The sequence below is a fragment of the Ambystoma mexicanum genome, chromosome 6q (genome assembly GCF_040938575.1).
Source record: "Ambystoma mexicanum isolate Mex_15411 chromosome 6q, UKY_AmexF1_1, whole genome shotgun sequence".
Classification (NCBI taxonomy): Eukaryota; Metazoa; Chordata; class Amphibia; order Caudata; family Ambystomatidae; genus Ambystoma; species Ambystoma mexicanum.
The window spans coordinates 654,855,190-654,875,048 of NC_090937.1; the positions used below are offsets into that span (position 1 = coordinate 654,855,190).

A 19,859-nucleotide genomic window follows, 5' to 3' on the forward strand; every position below is an offset into this window, starting at 1 on the left:
GGGCAAGATGGAGGGAGCGGGGGTCCCAATGGGAAGGATCTCTGTTTTACAGGCATTGAGGCAGAGATAATTGGAGGCACACCAGGACTGGACGGCAGATAGGCAGTCATGGATGATGGAGGGTGAAAGAGGGTAAGCAAGGAGTCTGAAGAAAAGCTGTGTGTCGTCTGTGTAACAATGGAAGTTGGAGGAGAAGGTGGAGATAAAGCGTGCAAGGAGAGCAAGGTAGATATTAAAGAGCCAGGGGGAGAGCATATAGCCCTGGGGGACACCACAGGAGGAGATGGAAGTTGGAGAGGAGAAAGGGCACAGGATGACTTGGGAAGAGCGGTTAGAGAGAAAAGAGGGCAGCCAATCCAGTGCCTGCTCCGAGATACCAAGTGTATCGTGGAGCCTTTGTATCAGGATGGAATGGTTAACTGTGTTAAAATACAGAGGAGCGATTGAGAAGGATAAGGACAGCCGGGGTAATTAGAGGCCGGAGATGAAAGCAGTTCTTCACGGGTGTTCAGAAGAGCAGTTTCCGTGCCTCTGGATGCTCGGAATACAGATTGATGGTTGTGTAGGCAACCAACAAGTTCAGTGTGAGATTTAAGTTGAGGCAAGGCCAGCTTCTGAAGTAGCTTCCCCAGGAAGGCAGTGATGGAGATAGGGTGATAGCTGGCAGGGCAGGTAGGGTCAAAGGAAGGTTTTTTCAAGAGAGAGCGCACAAGGAGTGCTTGAGGGTGGAGGGGAAAGATCAAGTGATAAAAGGGTGATTGCAGAAATCAGCCAGAGCAGGGGCAAGAGAGCCAATGTTATCTTTGATGGTCCTGGATGAGCAAGGGGAGACCTGTTTAGAAGAGACCTTCATGGAGCGGACAACTCTGGTAACTTCCTCAGATGTGACAGGAGAGGAGGAGGAAAAGGAGGGAGGGGAGGGTGGGGGAGTGTGAAGAAAGGGTGAGGGATGGGTTGTGAGGAGGAGTATAGAGGGTGGCCAGAATGTCCTGAGCTTTGGTGGCAAAGTGTGAGGCCAGTGAATTGCAGAGGGCCTGGGACGGAGAAGGGGAGGAGGAGACTGCGGAGGGGTTGGCCAGTTGAGCTGAGTTATTGGATGCGCCTGAGACCTGTGCCTGAATGTGGGTTATCTTCTTTGCACCGATGGCGAGTCTGTCTTGCTTTTGGGGCAGGCGGCAGGCCAGTTTGTCAGAGGATGAGCCAGAGATTTGTTACTTCCGTTCTGCTGCCCTGCTCTTTCGTTTCAGGGCTGCAAGTTTGGTGTCGTGCCAAGTGTTGCGCATAGAGGCAGGTTTCAGACAGATCCTCTGGACTGGGGCAAGAATGTCAGGAGTGTTGGTGATGGAAAGATGGAGGTTGCTGAGGGCAGAGTCAGAGGTAGAGTCAGAGGTGGGGGGTGAAGGTGGAGGTGAAGGCAGCTGCAGTCACTCATTTCATAGGGCGGGTGTTCGTGAACGGGGTTGGAGCGGCTTTTGTGGGTCTCTCAGGGGGCCAATGGGACCCAGATGGGATGAGAGGAGAGAGTGGTCAGTCCAGGAAGAGGAGTGACTGATGGGGAGGGAGAGAGAGAGGTCAGAGTGAATGAGGGCATCCAGATTGTGTCAAGCTGCGTGAGTTGGCCCAGAAGGGAGAATGGAGAGGAAATCGAGGAGCAGAGGCCAGTGAATAGAGTGGATGCAGAGTCAGGCGAGTCCAGTTGAATGTTGAAATCACGCAGGAGGAGAAAGTTAGAGGTGGAGGAGAGTAAAGAAGAGCAGAAGTCGGCCCATTCAGAGAGGAATAGGGAGAAGGCGCCTGGAGGCCGGTCGATGATAGCGATGGTCAGGGTGAAGGTGGGAGAGGTGACCAATTTGCAAATCAGCCATTGAAAAGAGGAATAGGTCTGGGTAGGTAAAATGGATGCAGGAACCCACTCAGGGAATATTAAGGCAACCCCCCTGCTACAGCGGTGAGGATGAGGCTTGGAGATGATCTTGAAGCCGTCAAGGAGGAGGGAGTCAAAGGCATAGACTGAGCTGGCACTGAACCAGGTCTCGGTAAGAGCGAGAATGTCGAGGTCAATGTCTTCAAGAAGGAGACCAATGTCAGAGGCATGTTTGTTGGCTGAGCCTGCATTAAGAGTCGCCAGGTGAAGGTGGTCTGTACATTTTACACCAAAGGAGAGAGAGAGAGGGTAGAAGCGGGAGATGCAGGTGAAGGAAGGAAGTTAAGGCATGATGCGGTCAAAGAGACAGAGGTTGGGTTGTGGACCCTAAACCAGAATGGTGCCAGTGTGATAGACATTAACGAAGCAACAACAGGATGTGAAGCCAGCAAAGAGGACATCCCACTTGGTGCCACCGTTAATAGATGAGTGTGATGAAGGAGGGAGTGGAGATGTGACGGGGGTCCGTCGATCAGGAGAGGAGACAGAGAAAAGGATATCAGTGAAAACCTCTCTAGGAGGAAGCAATGGAAGTCCAGGGTTTGCACTTAAGATATATTTTTTCTGCTTTTTCCTGCCGGTCCTGGAGAGAGAAGGTGGATAGGTGATAGTGTAGCAGTTAGAGAACATGGGAGGGATGGAGAGAGCCATAGGAGGGCAGGGTTTGGACAAGGAGTGAGGGAGGAGAGGCAACACTGCACTGAGCAGTTCTGGTAAACTCACTGGGAGGCCTAGTAGGTTGAATAAGTGAAAACACAGAAGGAATAGAATTACAGTGGATAGGTGGTACAGAAATGTATGAACTATACACATTTAAAATGGAGGCAGCAACGCAATGGAGGCAGCAAAACTCTAAGGTGCAGAGGTAATGCTAAAACACCAAAAATTCGAGTTTCAAGGACGCCCAGATTCAATTTTAAAAATGGAGGCAGCAGAACACTAGGGTGCACAGGCAATGCTAAAGAACAAATGCAGTGAAAGGAATTAAGTTAGCTAGGCGAGGATATGATATGATATGGCATTTATAACGCGCCTATACACAAGTGTTTCAAGTGATGCAGGAGGAGAGAGACATTGAAGACACCTCAGGAAAGTTAGTTGTGGAGGACAGCCAAACTCACATTCATGACTGCAGAGACAGAGGATGGCCTATGAACCAGTAGATGAACAATATCAGTCCAGGGGACGGATCATAGTAAGGGGTGCAAGTCTGTGGCTCTCCAGACCCTCCTTGGCCCGGACAGGCTCAGACAGGGCCTTCAGCATGGGGGCCGACTTAAAAGCCTGCCAGCTTCCGATTGGCCACTTGTGTGTTACTGCAGCCTATCGCTGTGGCGGCGTCTTCATCTCCATGGTTACCCCCGGAGGCTGTGTGTTGCTGATGAAGGGGGCATACATTTTGCAGAATTAGATTTTCCCACGAATTTCAGCGCCTTGGTGCTTTTTTCTGGCCAATTGGGAAGATACCAGGTGGGCTGGAGGCCCGATACCGCACAAATGGAGAAGATAACAAAAAGATGTAGTCTCGTCGCTGGAGTCAGCGGAGCACTTATCAACACTCATGCTACTCCTAGGTTCAGCCAGCCAGCCAGCGCTTCCCTCCGTTAGCACAGAGCAGTGATGTGGGCCGTGGAAGGCCGGTGTGAGAGCTTCTTGATGCGCCCCACGGGAGAGAGTCTGCAGCCTGTATTAACAAATGAGCAGAGTCGTTTGTTCGGGAGATTCTCCCACAAACCAAATAACACTCCCATGGAGTAGCGCTCCAGGGGAATATCCACCACTTCTGACAGAGTATTTAAAACAGCGGACTGTTAGGGAGAAGTTTCATTCTATGGCTAATTTCCCTTACCTAGTGAGTCCCCCAGCAGCTTTGCTGGATTTCTGGAGTTTGTTTTTCCACTTGGTAAGATTGTACCTCTTTTCCCCACTCTTACCTGTGTTTTGCCATGTGTATTTCATCTGTTTTTGTGATTGTGGACTCTGGAGTACACTACTTCAGTAGCCCCCTTCCTTTGTGTGTTACACAGCACCTTCAATGCAGTGACACAGGGTTGTCTTTTAGACTTCCCACCGACTCCATTTCTGAGGCTGACTACTGTCCCCCAGAAAAGGGTAAAGTTGCCATTAACTTTACTTAGTCATTTAACCACAGATCCAGTACACCCCATCTTACATGGGAGTACTGGAAAGGGTCAAGCCTTAGCCCTTTTTATCTGTACCTCCTGGAGCATTGTTTCGCTCTTTTAACATTTAGACTTGGCTGGTGGCAGTGGTATATACCCTAACTTTTCTACCGCGATTATACTATATAAACGAGGTATTGTTTAAGGCTATTATATTAGCCTCGAATTTAAACCCGCTTGACCAAATACTTTTTCTTTAAGCTCTAGTCGGGTTTATTCGCCATTTATTTTTGTTAAAGTCCTTCTTGTGTTTTACTTTGCGTGGCAAACCAGGTTTGCCTTCTTTGTTCACTGTCTTTTGGTGGGCTTCCGCCAAGAAGCCCTCCTCTAGGCGCCTGGGTGTCTAGGTGGGCTGAATGTGAGGGAGGGGTGTAGTCACCCCCTGCTCAGAATATCCTAGGAAACCCGAGTCACACTTTGCCATGATTGGCTGAGGTGGTTGTCCGGGCTGGACGACCCCCCTGTTGCTTGATTGACAGCCAGGCTGTGTCAATGGGGGATTTTCGCATAAAAGGCAGGTCTCTTGGTCTAGAAGTCAGAGTCTCCACTGGAACTACAAAGAGCCGAAGAGAAGCGGAGAAGAAGACGACTGCTGCAACCATCCCGTCCCGGTGAAGCCCTGCTGCAGTCCTGAGCTAGCTACCTTCGACGACCAGAGAAGATCCAGTCCGGAGTCTTCTTTCCTTGAGTTTAGTGGTGATATTAGTGGTGATATCCAGCTCATCTTCTACAGCCAGAGGATCCTCTTCGTGGTCGAAATTGCTGCACACTGCTGTAGTGGTCCGGATAGCCACCTGAAGAGCCTCTCCTTTTATTCACCGTTGCTGCTGCCGGCTTTAGCCCTGTGTGGTGCAGACCCCTCCAGACGTCCTCCTTTGGATCGAAGCTCCAGGAACCGTGGGTCTGCAGGAAAATACCAGGAACAACTGCTGTGGCACCAGCTTCTTCATTGAATAAGGTACAGCGTTCTGCTCGAGGAATTAGGGCGAGTCCCTTTTCTTCACCTCCAAGGCTTGCCCTCGTCTTCCCTCCTTCTTATAACTTTTGCTTCCTCTGTTGACAATATCAAAGTACTCCTGGCTCCGTTGAATCGTGAACAATCCGACTGTGTGAACCCTCTCAACAGGAACCCGGTTCCACTTGACACTGGCTCCGGCCTATTGACTTTTGAATTTCTGTTTAGAGTGTTCTCTGATTCTGTCTGCCTTGACAAAAGTATTGCCTATGATTTTTGCCCCCAACTCTCGCTGGGTATCTCAGGTGCTAAGTGTGTTTTTGCCCCGGTAACATTTCTAGCCGCGGATACGCATTTCTTTAGTAAGACCGAACTGTCATTACTGTCAAAAAGTGATCGCAAATGTATTCCCGGTAACGTCTTTTGTTTCACAACACCGGTCCGCTCAAACACAGGGTACTTACCTTGAAGTTATACCGTACAAAGTGAATTGGTTAGTTGTAGAGTATTTTACGTATGGTTTTTGAATTAATAGAAGTGTCGTGTTCATAACAAATGGTTTAAAAATAAATGTACTTATATTTTTTACCTGAAACCTTGAGTCAGTGTTTGCTTGAGTCACAGTAATTGTGGTCCCTTTGTGTAATCTCTGCTACTGCTCATATACTCTTGAGATAAGCCTGGCTGCTCCGCTACTGCTACCACTTTAACATAGTAGTACTGGCTTGTACCAAAGGTAAAACTTGTATTGCCACCTTTGGTCTTAATTGTGTGTTGTGGTCCCTATGGGCACTGCACAGGATTCTGCCTAACACGGACTAAAGTAATTCCAGGTGGGTACAGGACCAGAACATGTGCATATGGTAGGCTTAGGTACAACAACATTACAGATGACATTGCTCCACATCCTGGTACATCCTGCTGAGTTTTGTGGGGGTATAGTACAGTCTATTTAGCAAGTTATACTGCATGCATCTGAACTTAAAATGTAAAGTGACGTTTGTGGTATGTTCACACATTCGCTTCCATTGAACATCAGTTCTTGCAACCCCCAAATTGTCAGACCAGCTATTTCGTGACCTCGAGTTTGAGGGTGACTTTGTTCAGAAGTATTTTGTGTAGTGCCAACAGTAGCCGGCGACTGCCACTCGAGTTAACAATATATGCCAACTCCTCAGTTTCAGGGGGTTCCGATGTGTACGATGGCCACAGCGACTGCACTGCAGCACGTATTCTGTAATACTGCATCCTGCATATGTTCCACCCCATTCCCAGTATGTTCCTGCCACCATGTTAGTGGGGTGATGAATTTCCCATCCGGGAAAAGATCAACCATTAATCTGTAGGACAGTCGTTCCCCACTGAGCCTCCAGAGTGGCGTCCCACGTAGGAGCTAGGCCGGGGTACCTCCACAGCGGAAGCCATTTACAATATGGGTATACCTCAGCGTTTCCAGAAAACACAGAGCGCCATGCCAGCACCAGGGAGGACACAGGGTCGAACCAGCAATCATCTCTGTACTTGCAGTCCATGATTAGGGCCTTAAGGTCTGATTAACCAGCAGCTAAGCGTTCAAGTTTGACATGAGGTGGTTGCAGTTTCTCATTGTACCAGTAGGTGGCAAATTGACCTCGTGCCGCCACCCAATATTTCTCAAGGTTTGGTGCAGTGAAGTCCTCCTTATCGTAAAAGGGAGTCGTATCAACCCACTTTTTCCGGGCCACTCCCGAATGCCACAAGAATTGTGCGCAGGGTCCATGAAGTTTGGAGAAGAAGGGTCTGCCAGACCAGACTGGGATATTGGCAAATATGTATAAGAGTTTGGGGACTAAAACCATCATTACCAGTGATAATCTACCAGCCATTGTTAGTGTAAGTGTCTTCCATTTACTCTAACCACCACATGCCCCTCCATTGCCAAGCAGTTACGCCAAAGACCTTCACTCCCAGGTACTTAATCCAATTTGGGGCCCACCAGAGGGGAAACCTGCCATTAGGTTGTGTTTGGGGCCACTTGTCGGGCGGTAAAATCTCTGACTTGGTGTAATTTATTGTGAACCGAGAGAATCTCCCCATCTGCATGTCACGAAGGATAGGAGTTAGATTTGTCTGTAGGTCCTCACTATCTCAGGAGAGCCGCAGAGGCAAACCCCTGTATGGTATGACAGTCTCAGATCATATCTGCCATTGGTTCTATGACTAGGGCGAAAAGGATTGGGGAGAGTGGGCATCCTTACCGGGTGCCTCTGCCTAGCACGAAGGGCCCCGACAAGCAACAGTTGACCATAACTCTAGCAGACAGAAGTGTAAAGAGCAGCTTGAAACAGCAGAGCATTTCTGGGCCATTAAACCATCTTTTCGAGCACCACCCATAGGTACTCAAATGAGACCATCTTGAATGTCTTTTTGGCATCAATTGTCACGGCCACTGATTCTGCGCCAGGGTCTAGTCTGGCCATCACATCGAACAAACGTCTGATATTCAGCATTGTGGACATGCCCGGGACAAAGCTCCCTGACCGCTATGAACTATATGGGGCATCAATGGGAGTAGTCTATTAGCAAGGACTTTAGGATTTATTTTGGCGTCTACATTCATGAGGGAGAGAGGCCTGTATGATATGATAGATTATTTATAGGACCCACACTTATTGTGGGCAGAATTGAGTCGCGAAGTGCCTCCTCCCACACCTCCAGGAGTCGAGGAACTAGAAGGGCAGCATGTTCTTGGAAGAATTCCAACGTGAGACCATCAGGGCCAGGCGGCTTACCCTTGGGCAGGTTAGTGACCACTGACAGAATCTCCTTCATAGAGAGGGGGACTTGAGGATCTCCCTGGTTTGGGTATTGAGACGCAACAGGGTATCCCCTCTAGTAGGGAATGTATAGCCTGCATGCCGGGCAGAGGCATATAATGAACTGTAGAAGTCACTAAACGATTTGAATATCTTCTGATTGGCCCGCTGGGGATTCCCCACCGCACAGACGATGCAATCCACCTAGGATTGCCCTCATTCTGATTTCGCAAATCTAGCCAATGTCCTCCCCCGTTCCCCCCCGTACTTCCTGCCCGCCTATGGACGAGAGAAATAGTGCACCTCCCTGAGGGCATGTGCCTCAAATAGCTCCATTTTGGAGCGCATTTGTGCCAGTACCTCTGGGTTTGGGAGATGGAAGTATTCCTGCTTCAATGACTTGAGCTTGATTTCAGAACGTTGAAGGTCACTTCTTATGGTTTTTAGGAACCCAGCCTCTCTGGAGATCGACATGCCCCGTATTTGGACCTTAAAGGCTTCCCATTGTACACCTGCAGAGGTCCAACTGGCCATGTTACACGTAAAGTTGGTCTCTATATCTGATCTGATCTCTGCCTTGAAGACTATGGGCCTTATTACGACCCTGGCAGTATCCGTGCCCTTAATAAGGGCACGGCTGCCACCGGTAATGATTTTTTACCGGGTCCAAGAAAAAGGCAATAACCGAGTTATGCCGACCTTGGTGGACCCGGTAATTGCCCTTTTTTGGGACCCGGTAAAAATCAATCCCCATTCCCATTTGAGCGCCATAGGGCTCAATGGGAATGGGGAGCATGCTAACAACGGGCCCATTAATGACAGGCCCGTTGTTAGCATGCTGGCCCCCTTGTGGGACCCGCTAAGGATGTCTGGTAAAACCAGACGTCCAGAGCGGGTCCCACAAGTGGATCTCGTAATAGGGCATCCCGTAATGAATGGTGCCAGTCCCGTACTGGCACCGTTCATTACGGGAGCGCCAGGGTTGTAATGAGGCCCTATGTCTGAGTGCTTCAGACTTGAACCGCCTGGTTGTGCCCGGCCCCGGGGATCAGTCCGTTTTCAAGGTAAGTACCCCTGGAAATGGTCAGAAAGGGTGCGACGTACATTATGGCGTTCTCTACTCTACCCATCAACGAGCCAGAGGTCAGATACATATCAATACACAAGGACATGTCGTGAACCGTATACCGGGTGGCCGCCTCGGTATATTTGTCCATGGTGCCTGTTTTTTCCCACTCCCAGGGCCTCTGTTCATATTGGGCTGGTAAGTAGGTACTGCAACAGATGGGTAATGTGGATGGCTAATCAAGTGTGCCTCAATTACCAGTAACATCCACACTCAGCTGTTCCAGCCAGGCCTCACCTCCACAAAACACTTGCTGCTGGATCATCGTGTAGGTCTAGGAGGGGGCCCCCTCCCTCTTCAGGCAGCCCAGGGCTCACGGGTAGGGTGGTTAACAAGCAGCGTCATACTGGTCCCCAGGCCTACCGAGCAAGGTCCTACAGCAGGCTCTGGGTTGAATCATGCGTTTCTTTTTCTTTTTACCTTTGTTTTGTCAGCCGAGTGGGACAACCCCCACCTCACACACTCCCTGGGCCCAGGTGCCGGCGATCCGCCCGCCGAAGTAGATGTCTCCCCTAGAATTTGGTTTGGGAGAGGGCGGTGATGCAATGCAGCTTCCAGTCTCCTGGGCCTCTGACGATCTTCCGCTGTGTGCGCCCAGGGCGTAGCAGTGGGTCCCGGGCTCATCCAACACTGTCCCCGGTCACACCATGTGGTCTCCCTTACCAAGTGACACCGCTCAATGTTTTCCCGAGCGGATACTTGCTGCGCACCGCCAACAGCAGCAGGATAGTTGGGCCGATGTGCGGCGTGATGCACTAGGCAGCCATCTTGTCAGCTTCTCAACAGCGCCCCTCATCTCACTCCTGGAGACTTCTGTGATGAAGTGAAGTCTGACTTCTAATGGAAGCCGAGTCTGAAGCCACAGTCTGAGAGGAATATTCATGAGCATGTGAATTCATGCCAGACCCATGCTGGAGAACAGGAGTTAGAGGTAAGTAACTTGTTTCTTCTCCAGCATGGGGTCTGGCATGGATTCACATGCTCATGAATAAAGATTACATACCAATGCATATACACAACCACAGGAGGTGGCAAGGCACAACAGAAGTAAAAACACCAACCCCTAGAAAAGACACACTTCAAGTGTTGTATAGGTTGCATAGCACTGCTTGACCGACCCAGGACGTCTCTGTGGAATCCCTGTCGATTCAGTAGAACTTCGTGAAGGTGTGCGTGGACCTCCACATAGCAGCCCTGCAGATGTCAAGCAGGGGCACACCAGAGAGAAACACCGTCATTGCTGCAATGGCTCTGATAGAATGGGCTGTTGGCAGTCCTGGAAGAGGTCTTTTAGCTACCTGGAGCCAAGGGCTTCCCGTGACTCACAGGTCCGAAATTGACGAACAATTGTGAAGTCTTCCGAAAATCCTTTGTGTGCCGCATTAAACTTCAAGGCACGAGCAATGTCCAGTGAATGCAAATTTCTCTCTGCTGGCGTAGAAGGGTTCGGGAAGAAGACTAAACTTCCACAAGAGAAACATCAGTGGGGCCTGAGGCATTGGTTCAAACGTGGCCCCCATGAGTTTCATCAAGACCACTTTCATTTTATTTATTGGATATTTGTAAGGCGCCTATACAACAAATGGTGTTTCAAGGAGCCACAAGACAAAAAAGGGGTGGGGGAACAAGGGAGAAAGATACAATAACGGTCCTACCAGGCCTTGTGACATTCGGTTGAGCGAGTGCAACGCAATAAGTGTGAGGGAGCGGGGTGGGGGGAAGGAGTGCCGGTCTGCGCAATAAGCGAGCAGGCGCAAGTACTCGGGTAAACCACAAAGGCAAGTGCTGATCACACTTTGAGATCCCAAACTGGAGCAGGAGCCTTCACTGGCAGAAAAGTCCAGAAAAGGCCTGTGAGGAACTCTTTGACACGCCTGTGCGACCACAGGCATGACTAACCTGGCGTAACAGGATATGGCAGCCATGTGCACCTTAATCGAGGCGTGAGCCAGGCCAGCTTTGGCCAGGGAAAGCAGATAAGGAAGGAGCAGCATAGCTGTGACACACAGAGATGTAATCTTCTGAGCCATGCACCATACTGAGAAGCGTTTCCATTTATGTCAGTTGCACGCCAACGTAGAGGAAGCTCTGGCTTTGGCTCAGATTTTCTTACATTCCAGCAGCAGGGAATAATACCCAAACTCTAAGGCTGCAGGAGCCAGGCCGTGAGGCCGGGAATCCTCAGTAAAAGAAAAAAACAGTCCCACTTACAAACTGTATTTCTCCTCTAAACAAATCACTGTACTCTGGGTCATACTGGCCCCAGCCAATGACTGCACTCTCCCTAAGCCCCTCCTCTGGCAGCCATCTTCAGATTTGGTAGCATGTAAAGTGGCAGTATGACCAACAAGAGCCGCAGAGGGGCAGGAGGAAGGGGTTGCATGTGAATCCATGCCAGACCCATGCTGGAGAACAATAGTTACAGGTAAGTAACTTGTTCCTTCTCCAGCATGGGGTCCGGCATGGATTCACTTGCTCATGAATAAAGAATACATAGCAGTACAACATTACGCAACTATGGGAGGTGGCAAGGCTCAACAGAAGCAATTACTCTTACCTCCGGAACAGGTTCACCATCAAGTGAACAGATTGCATAGCACTGCTTCGCCGACCCTGGAGTACTCTCTGGAATCCCTGTCGAAGCAGTAGAATTTCATGAAGGTGTGTGTAAACCTCCACATAGCAGCCCTGCAGATGTCCACACAAGGGGGCACACAAGACCGGAACGCTGTCGTAGCAGCGATCGCTCTGGTGGAATGTGCACTCGGACGCCAGACAGCGGTCGATTTGCCAACCGATGACAGTGCATGATGAAGCCGGAGAGCCACCTTGAGATGGAAGCCTTGGACAAAGCCTTCCAACGGTTCACAGGACCAAAGTTCACGAACAGTTGGGAAGTCTTCCAAAAACTTCCTTGTGTGTGCAACATAGAACTTCAGAGCACAAGCAAGAGAGCGCAAAGTCTTTTCCGCCGGCAACAAAGGCTTCAGAAAGCATACAGTCAACACCAAAGGCTTGTTGAGGTGGAATACCAACTGAACCTTTGGCATAAAGGAAGGGTGTGTCCGCAGCACCACTCTCGATTCTTGAAAAGTCAGATATGGCTGCTTGCAGGAAAGGGCCTGGATCTCACCTAACCTCCTGGCAGAGGTGATGGCAATGAGGAAAGCTGTTTTCCATGAAAGGAACTTGAGAGGGGCCTGATGCATAGGCTTAAGGGGGGCCCTCATGAGCCTTGTCAGCACCATGTGAGTTCCCACGCCGGGGCAGGAGCCTTAACCTCTGGAAACGATCGAAATAGTCCTTTGAGTAACTCCTTGACAAGATGGTAGGACCAAAGAGAAGATCGTCCTGGAGACCTGGTGTAGCAGGAGACAGCCGGCAGATGCCCCTTGATAGAGGCGTGTGCCAGCCTCGTCTTGGCCAAGGACAACAAGTATGGAAGAATCTGTGGGGCCGCGACCCTCATAGGGTTGATCTTCTGCACCCGACACCATATAGCAAAACGCTTCCACTTGTGCCCATAACACGTAAGAGTCGATGATGCTCTGGCCTTTGCAAGGACCTGCCTGCAGTTCGCTGGCAACTCGTACCCTCCGAACTCTAGGGCTGAAGGAGCTAAGCCCTCAGGTTCAGCAATCCTGGGTTGTGATGCAGGATTGCATCTCCTTCTCTGGTGAGCGGATCCACGACCACTGGCAGCTTGACCGGTGGTGATGTTGACAGGCTGAGACGGTCCGGGTACCAAATCTGCCTCGGCCATGCCAGAGTGACGAGGATCATTTTGCAGCGGCACCGTTTGAGTTGATTGATTACTCGCAACAAGAGAGGGAATGCGTATAGGAACAGGCCCTTCCACAGAAAGGAGAACGCGTCCCCCATGCTCCTCGGCTGGTGGAACCTGCTGGCGAATTTCTGGCACTTGGAATTTTTTGCAGTCTGCCCCACTTGAGGAAGATGCGATCCACCTGGACCTGCCTCAGTTCCCACTCGTGGCAGGAGCGCATCTCCCTATTGAGGGAGTCGGCAATAGTGTTCTTGACTTCCGCCAGGTGAAAGAGGTTGAGGAACATCTCTTGGGCGGCGGCCCAGTGCCATAAATCCTGCGCCTCTCTGGAGATGCTCTCTGATGTAGAACATTGTGGTGGTGTTGTCCATGAAGATCCTCACCACTTTGTCTTTCGGGGACGACAGGAATTACTTGAGGGCCCAGAACACTGCCGCAGCTCCAGGATATTGTTGTGGAGATCCCTCTCCTCCGGCAGCCACAGGCCTCTGGCATGGAGACATCCGGCGTCGGTGCCCCAGCACTCCAGGGAAGCATCCGTGGTGATCAATTCCTGGTATGGGGGCTCTGAAACCCTGTGCCCCCAGCGATATTGGAGCTTATGCCCCACCACCTTATCGCTCAATGGAACTCCTCGTCGAGAGCAATCTTGGCTGCAAAGCTTCGAGACACTTGGATCCAGCAAGTATCCAGAAACTCCAGCAAGGGTCGCATCCGCAGCTTGCAGAACCGGATCAGGTAGATGCACAACAACATCATGCCGAGCAGTGATCTTCAGTGCCAACAGCCATTGCACCTTGTACGGCAGAACCGCGATCCTCTTGTCCAAGGGAGCTGCCAGGCAGGAGACTGTGTTTATCCTGGCCCCCAGGAACAGCGCGTTCTGCAATGGTATCAAGCAGGACTTTGGATAGTTGACAGAGAACCCCAGATCCGTCAGCAAGCGGAAGGTCATCTCCCTTGACTTTGACCGGATGAGCCAGTCGTCGAGGTACGGGTACATGTTTATTCCTTGGAGACGTAGATGGGCCGCCACTGGTGCGAGGCACTTCGTAAACACCATGGGCGCCAACTTCATCCCGAAGGGCAGGACTTGAATTGGTAGTGTCTTCCCTGTACCATGAAGCACAGGAACTTTCGATGCTTCTCATGAATGGGGACATGGAAATAGGCGTCCTCCAGATCCAGCGACTTCAAGAAGTCTCCTTCCTCCAGTTGGCCGAACACATGCTGCAACGTGACCATCCTGAATATTTGGGACTTGAGGTATTTGTTGAGACACTGCAGGTCTAGAATTGCCCATCAGCCCTGAGTCTTCTTCCTTACCAAGAAGTAACTGGAGTAGACTCCGGATCCCCGGAGTCGCTTTGGACCCAGCTCTATCGCCCCTTTTCTGATCATGGCCTGTACTTCTTGCAAGAGCTGAGGGATGTGCTGCACCTGTCATGCCCAGGAGATAACAGAGGACACCTCGCTGGAACTCTAGAGTGTGTCCGTGGGCGAGAGCATTCAGCACCAATTGGTCAGTGGAGATCTTGTTCCACTCGCTGACGAAGCCCACCAGCCGGCCTCCCACTGGGGTGCATGAGTGGGGGCCCGACGTCCTGGCCGGTTCAGTCCTACTTCGGTGCCTGCCTGCTGCCTTGGGGGCGACAGCGACATTGGCCACCTCCTGTTACGCTCACCTGCAGTGCAATTCCTGCGTGAATATAAGGGGAATATGAATATGCAATCTGTGACTTTGACCCCTTGTCCAGACCTTTCCCCAAGGTGTGGATTCTAAAGGGACGGGCTGAGGCTCACCTGTTGATTGATTTGTTTTGTTTTTAAAGAATTTTATTAGTTTTCAATACAACCAACAATACAAACAAAACACGCAGTGCAATCCGCAATCATTAAGTTAACATTACTTGGTCTTTGTTCACTGCCCCCCTGTTCCCACCCCCCTTCGCGAGCCTGCTTGTACTTCACATCCAGTATCTGCCACACATGGCTGGGTGCCATTTTCATCAGAGTCCTCTGGATCTAACATTGTTCCAAATAAGCCAGATATCAATGTTTTCCATGCCATCAGGGTACCCACTTCTTCCTCCCAAGACATGCAACTTGCCCTCCTGCCACACCACCGTTTCAGCCTCCGCCCATTTCTGTAATTCTTTCCACCACACCTCCACCCGTGGCTTATAACACTTTTTCCATCCCATAGCTATCCTGCGCTTTGCAAGCACGTACGCCAAGTCTTTCAGTTTCCCAACATGCTTCAGCTTCCGTGGCCTAGGAAACCCTCCCAACAGGCAGGCCCAAGCCGTGTCAACGGCGAGCGTGACCCCTTTCTCTGCTAGCTTTTGTGCCACATCCCTCCAGAAACCCTCGATCACTGGGCATGCCCAAAACACATATGTCATATCAGCATTCTCCTCATCGCACTTAGGGCATGCCTGTCTCCCGGCATTCCGGAATTTAGATATCCTCAGCGGGGTAATATACGCTCTAGGCGTTACATACAGCTGTATTTGCTGCAATCTGGCATTCCTATATACTTTCTTATGGTATCCCAGGGCCCGCTCCCACATCCCATCCTCCATTTAGGCTCCGACCTCTGTTTCCCAATCCAATCTCAAATGTGTCAATTCCTTTCCAACCTTAGTCATTACCATCTCATATAATCTAGAGATCTCGTGCCCCCCCTCAGTTGTGTCATATATCATCCCCATAATGGCATCCGGTTCCTCCGCCAGCACTGTCTCAGGCCACGTTATCCGAATCTTCCGCACCAGCCTGTGAAACGTAACGTATTGGCCCCCATGTAGTCCGGCCTCCTCTCCAAGTCCCTCAAACTCCCTGATGGCCCCCTCCTGCCATATATCACCCAATATTGCCAGTCCCACCGACTCCCAATAGGTTCTAATAATCACCCTTAGTTGCTCATCTCCTCCCGCCAACGCAACCAGAGGTACCTGCGGGGAACACGGGAGCGGGTCCCCCATTGCTATACATGCTCGTCGCCACATTTTCCACCCAAGCCTCATCATCCCCGGGTATTCCTTTATTTCTAACTCAGGCAACCAGATAATTTCTTTCAGGTAAAACGGGGCACAGTCATGCCCGAACAAACTAAATTCCGGGGTCGCTTCATCGGAGAGCCATTTGGCTACAAACTGTTATTGACTCGCTATATAATAGGCCTCAAAATTAGGTAGCTTGACACCCCCTTTTTCGTGAAAGTTCTGCAACTTCCAGAGCGCTACTGTATTCCGGGTACCATGCCACAGAAAGTCTCTACACACACCATTTAATTGGACAAAAAACCTTTTAGGAATCATATGTGGGATATTGCTGAAATAGTGCAAGAGCCTAGGCAGAACCACCATCTTAAGCATTGCACCCCGCCACATCATCGCTAAGGGCAACTTCTCCCAAAATCTCATACATTTGAGGATTTTCTCAACGGCCATCTCGGTATTACGCCTGTGTTCCTCCTCCACCGTATGGCACATATCTATTCCAAGGTAGCAGAATGAGCCCACAGTCCACGGCACCTGCAACACCGGCAACCTTTCCACAGGGATTCCTTTGTAACTACCCAGCGGGAAAATGCTAGATTTCTGGGGATTCACCGCTATACCGGACAACATCGCATACCTTTCCATCACCTCCAGAATATACTGAAGGTTTTCTGCTGCCTCAGGTATAGTGCCAGAGGATCCAGAGCCAGAATGTATAACATCGGGGACTAGGGGCACCCCTGTCTAGTGCCCCTGCTAAGTTGCAATCTCTCAGATATCACTGTTCCTGTTCGCACTGTGGCTAGTGGCGCACTATTCAGCATCTCCGCCCACCTAATGTACCCCGGCCCCATTCCATACTCTCCCAGAGCTGCCAGCAGCCACGCCCATCTGACCAAGTCGAAAGCTTTTACCGCGTCTAAAGACACGATTGCCATCTCTCCTTCATTGTCACAGCCCCATACGATCACCCGATGGAGTCGCCTGTGGTTGTGAGTAATATTCCTGTCCGGGACATAGCCCGTTTGATATGGGTGTATCAGTTTGCCAATTACCTTCCGCAGTCTATTCGCCAGGACAGCCGTTAATATCTTGCTGTCCTGGTTCAGCATTGACAACGGCCTGTACAGCTATTTCCAGGTTTATTAGGTTTAGGGAGCGGTATTATGACCACCTCTCTGAGCGATTCCGGCAACCGTCCCACTTCAAACGCCTCGTTCAGCATTTCCAACATCGGGGGAGCACTTCCGCCCCATATGTTTGATAAAATTCACTAGGTAGTCCATCTGCTCCCGGGGTATTACTAGTAGGTAGCTGCCTAACAACCTCCTCCAACTCCTCCAACATAATTGGAGCATCCAGTTCTTCACTTTCCTCTGTGCTTATCTTGGGCAATCCAACGTCTTGCAGAGTTTCCAGCATTTCAACCCGGCTGCCTCCCCCTATGTCCCGTATAAATCTCTATAGTAATCCGCAAATTCCCTGTTGACTCCCTCTTGGGTGTCAATCACCTCCCCATCCTCTCTGGTTATTGTCCTAATCGGGGGCCTCGGGGTTTCACTTTTATATAGCCACGCCAAGAGACGGCCTGTTTTATCTCCACCCGCATGTTGTCTCTCAACGTATTTTTCGTAATTAAGGTTACAGAGCCTTTCCCAGTATTCCGTGCACCGTTGCTGTAGTGTAAGCACCAGCTCGGTGTCTATGCATTCACTTTTTAGTTCCCTTTCTAATTCGCCTTCCACTCTTTGTAAATCAGCCAGAACCCCATCCTGCAGGCCTTTGGATTTAGCAATGGCCAGACCCCGCACCACCACTTTGAAGGCATCCCACAGTGTCCCCGCCGAGTCAACGCTGCCTGTATTCACCTCAAAATAACTAATGATCTCGTCTCTTATATCCTCCCGAAAAGCCGGATCTTTAAGCGCCTCCGCACGGAGGCGCCATGTTGGAATCCGTGCCCTAAGGCGGCAGTAATGCCACCCCACGACCAGGGGCGAGTGATCAGACAGGATCCTCGCTTTATATTCTATGTGAGCGATCTCTATCATTACATCTGACGTTGCAAATACATAATCAAGTCTAGTATGCAGCTGTTGTGGGGCCGAGTAATGTGAATACTGCCTCTCATTGGGATGTTTAGTTCTCCACACATCTACCAGTCCAAAGTCGTCTAACAACGATTGCAATGCCCTAGCTGCTGGGGCAGGCCTGACCATCTTGTCATCCGACCCGTCTACTGCAGGGTTCAGCACACAATTGAAATCCCCTCCCCAGATCACCGCGCTACCCACGCACAAGCTCAAGTTGGTGCACATGGTCCGGAAGTACTCCGCCGTGTTTTGATTAGGGGCGTACGTGTTTACAATGCACACCTCTTTATTCTCCACCACCCCTCTCACTATGGCCAAACGCCCCTCAGTTTCCACCGTTTCCTGTATCAGTTGGAACGGGACGTGCGGCGCCACCCAGACCAGCACACCTCTAGCATTGGCAGAGTACGAAGGCCCCACTACGGTACCTTTCCACTTTCTCCTCACCAGCTCCAGTTTATCCCGTGTCAAGTGTGTCTCTTGTAACAATGCAATATCTATCTTTTGTCTTTTCAAATACAGCATGACCTTGTTCCTTTTTAAGTAGCTATTGAGTCCCCTGACATTCCACGTAACTATTTTAAGATCCCCCATGGCTCATCAATACCCATCTCCCTCCCTCTCAGCCCACCCCATCCGCCTGCGCAGTACAGATACAATACTAGGGCTATTCCCAGTAGGCTCGCGTATAAACTCAAACTCCCCAAAACTATCTACACACCAAACTTCCCACCTCCCTCCCCTCCCCCACTCAGCCCTTCCCCAACAACTCCCTCCCCAACTGTTGCCCAGCTCCATCCCTGGATCTCAGGCACACCCACATCTAGCGCCTGTCTGATACACTCAGAGCTCAGTAGGGTGAAGTCGCCCTAATGGCCACTTAACTATTAATACTAAATGGGGGGGTGTGAGGACTAGCCCTAGAGGGCTCCCTATTAAAGCAGCAGCCACAGTGCAAACGATACATTATCTATACTACTCCAGGCCCATCAACAAAGAGGCCACTTCAATGACTATAATCCAGTCCCATAGTGTTAAGCAGCACAATCTCACTGTGCTCCCCACACTCTTTACTTATCTCTTCCGCCTCCTTCTTCCGCCTGGACGTCTGGCTCCTGGGGGCAATCGTGCGCATCAAGCCATCCCATGGCATCCTCCAGGGTGTCGAAAAATAAAGTTCTGTTTTTATGAAAAACCTTCAATTTCGCCGGATAAAGTAGCATATATTTCTGGCCCGCCTCCCTCAGTCTCCTCTTAACAGCCCCCAAGTTCATTCGGCTCCGCTGTACCATCAGGGTATAGTCCGGGTAGGCTGTTATGTTTGTCTCCCCTCGCTTGATTGTACCACCTTTGCGAAAGTGTTCCAGAATCCTTTCACGGTCCCGATAGTTAAGGATCTTGGCGATCACTGGCCTGGGCGGATTGCCTGGCGTCGGCCACCTCGTCAGAGCCCTGTGCGCTCGTTCCACAGCAAATCCTTGAGACAGAACTCCTCCGGTGATCTCTTGTAACAACATGTTTTCGATAAACTCCGTGGGGTTGTGGCCCTCTATTCCCTCCGGTATACCCACAATGCGGATGTTGTTCCTTCGGGCGCGTCCTTCCGCTTCCTCCGCTCTGCTCTCCAGGTTGCCCACTCTTTGCACCAGGGCATGCAGTTTCCGATTTGTGTGAGACGCAGTCCGCTGTGTTCGAGCTCCCTTCTTTCTCCAGGTTCTCTGTACGCTCTGACAGGGACCTCACATCCTGTCGGAGTAGGTTCACCTCCTCCTGCACTTCACCTACCTTAAGGTCCAACACGGTTTTCAATTCAGCCACAACTATTTCAAGCTTGGCCTCCCAGGCCGCTTTCAAATCTGCTTTCAAGTCCGCAATTGCAGCCAGAACCTCTTGATTTAGACCCGCGGCGGCCATGTCACCTGCGGGCGGCTTGTCTCTACTTCTAGCACTTTCCAGGCCCGTCGGCGTTCTAGCAAATTCGTCTAGCGTAG

The 19,859-nt window shown here is 50.6% G+C and overlaps 1 protein-coding gene across 11 annotated transcripts in view; it reads right to left on the reverse strand.

The window, feature by feature from the left end:
- The window catches only part of BLTP1 (bridge-like lipid transfer protein family member 1), a 2,946,455-nt gene that overhangs the window by 1,275,880 nt on the left and 1,650,716 nt on the right, over positions 1 to 19,859 (reverse strand). The gene's annotated exons all lie outside the window — the stretch shown is intronic.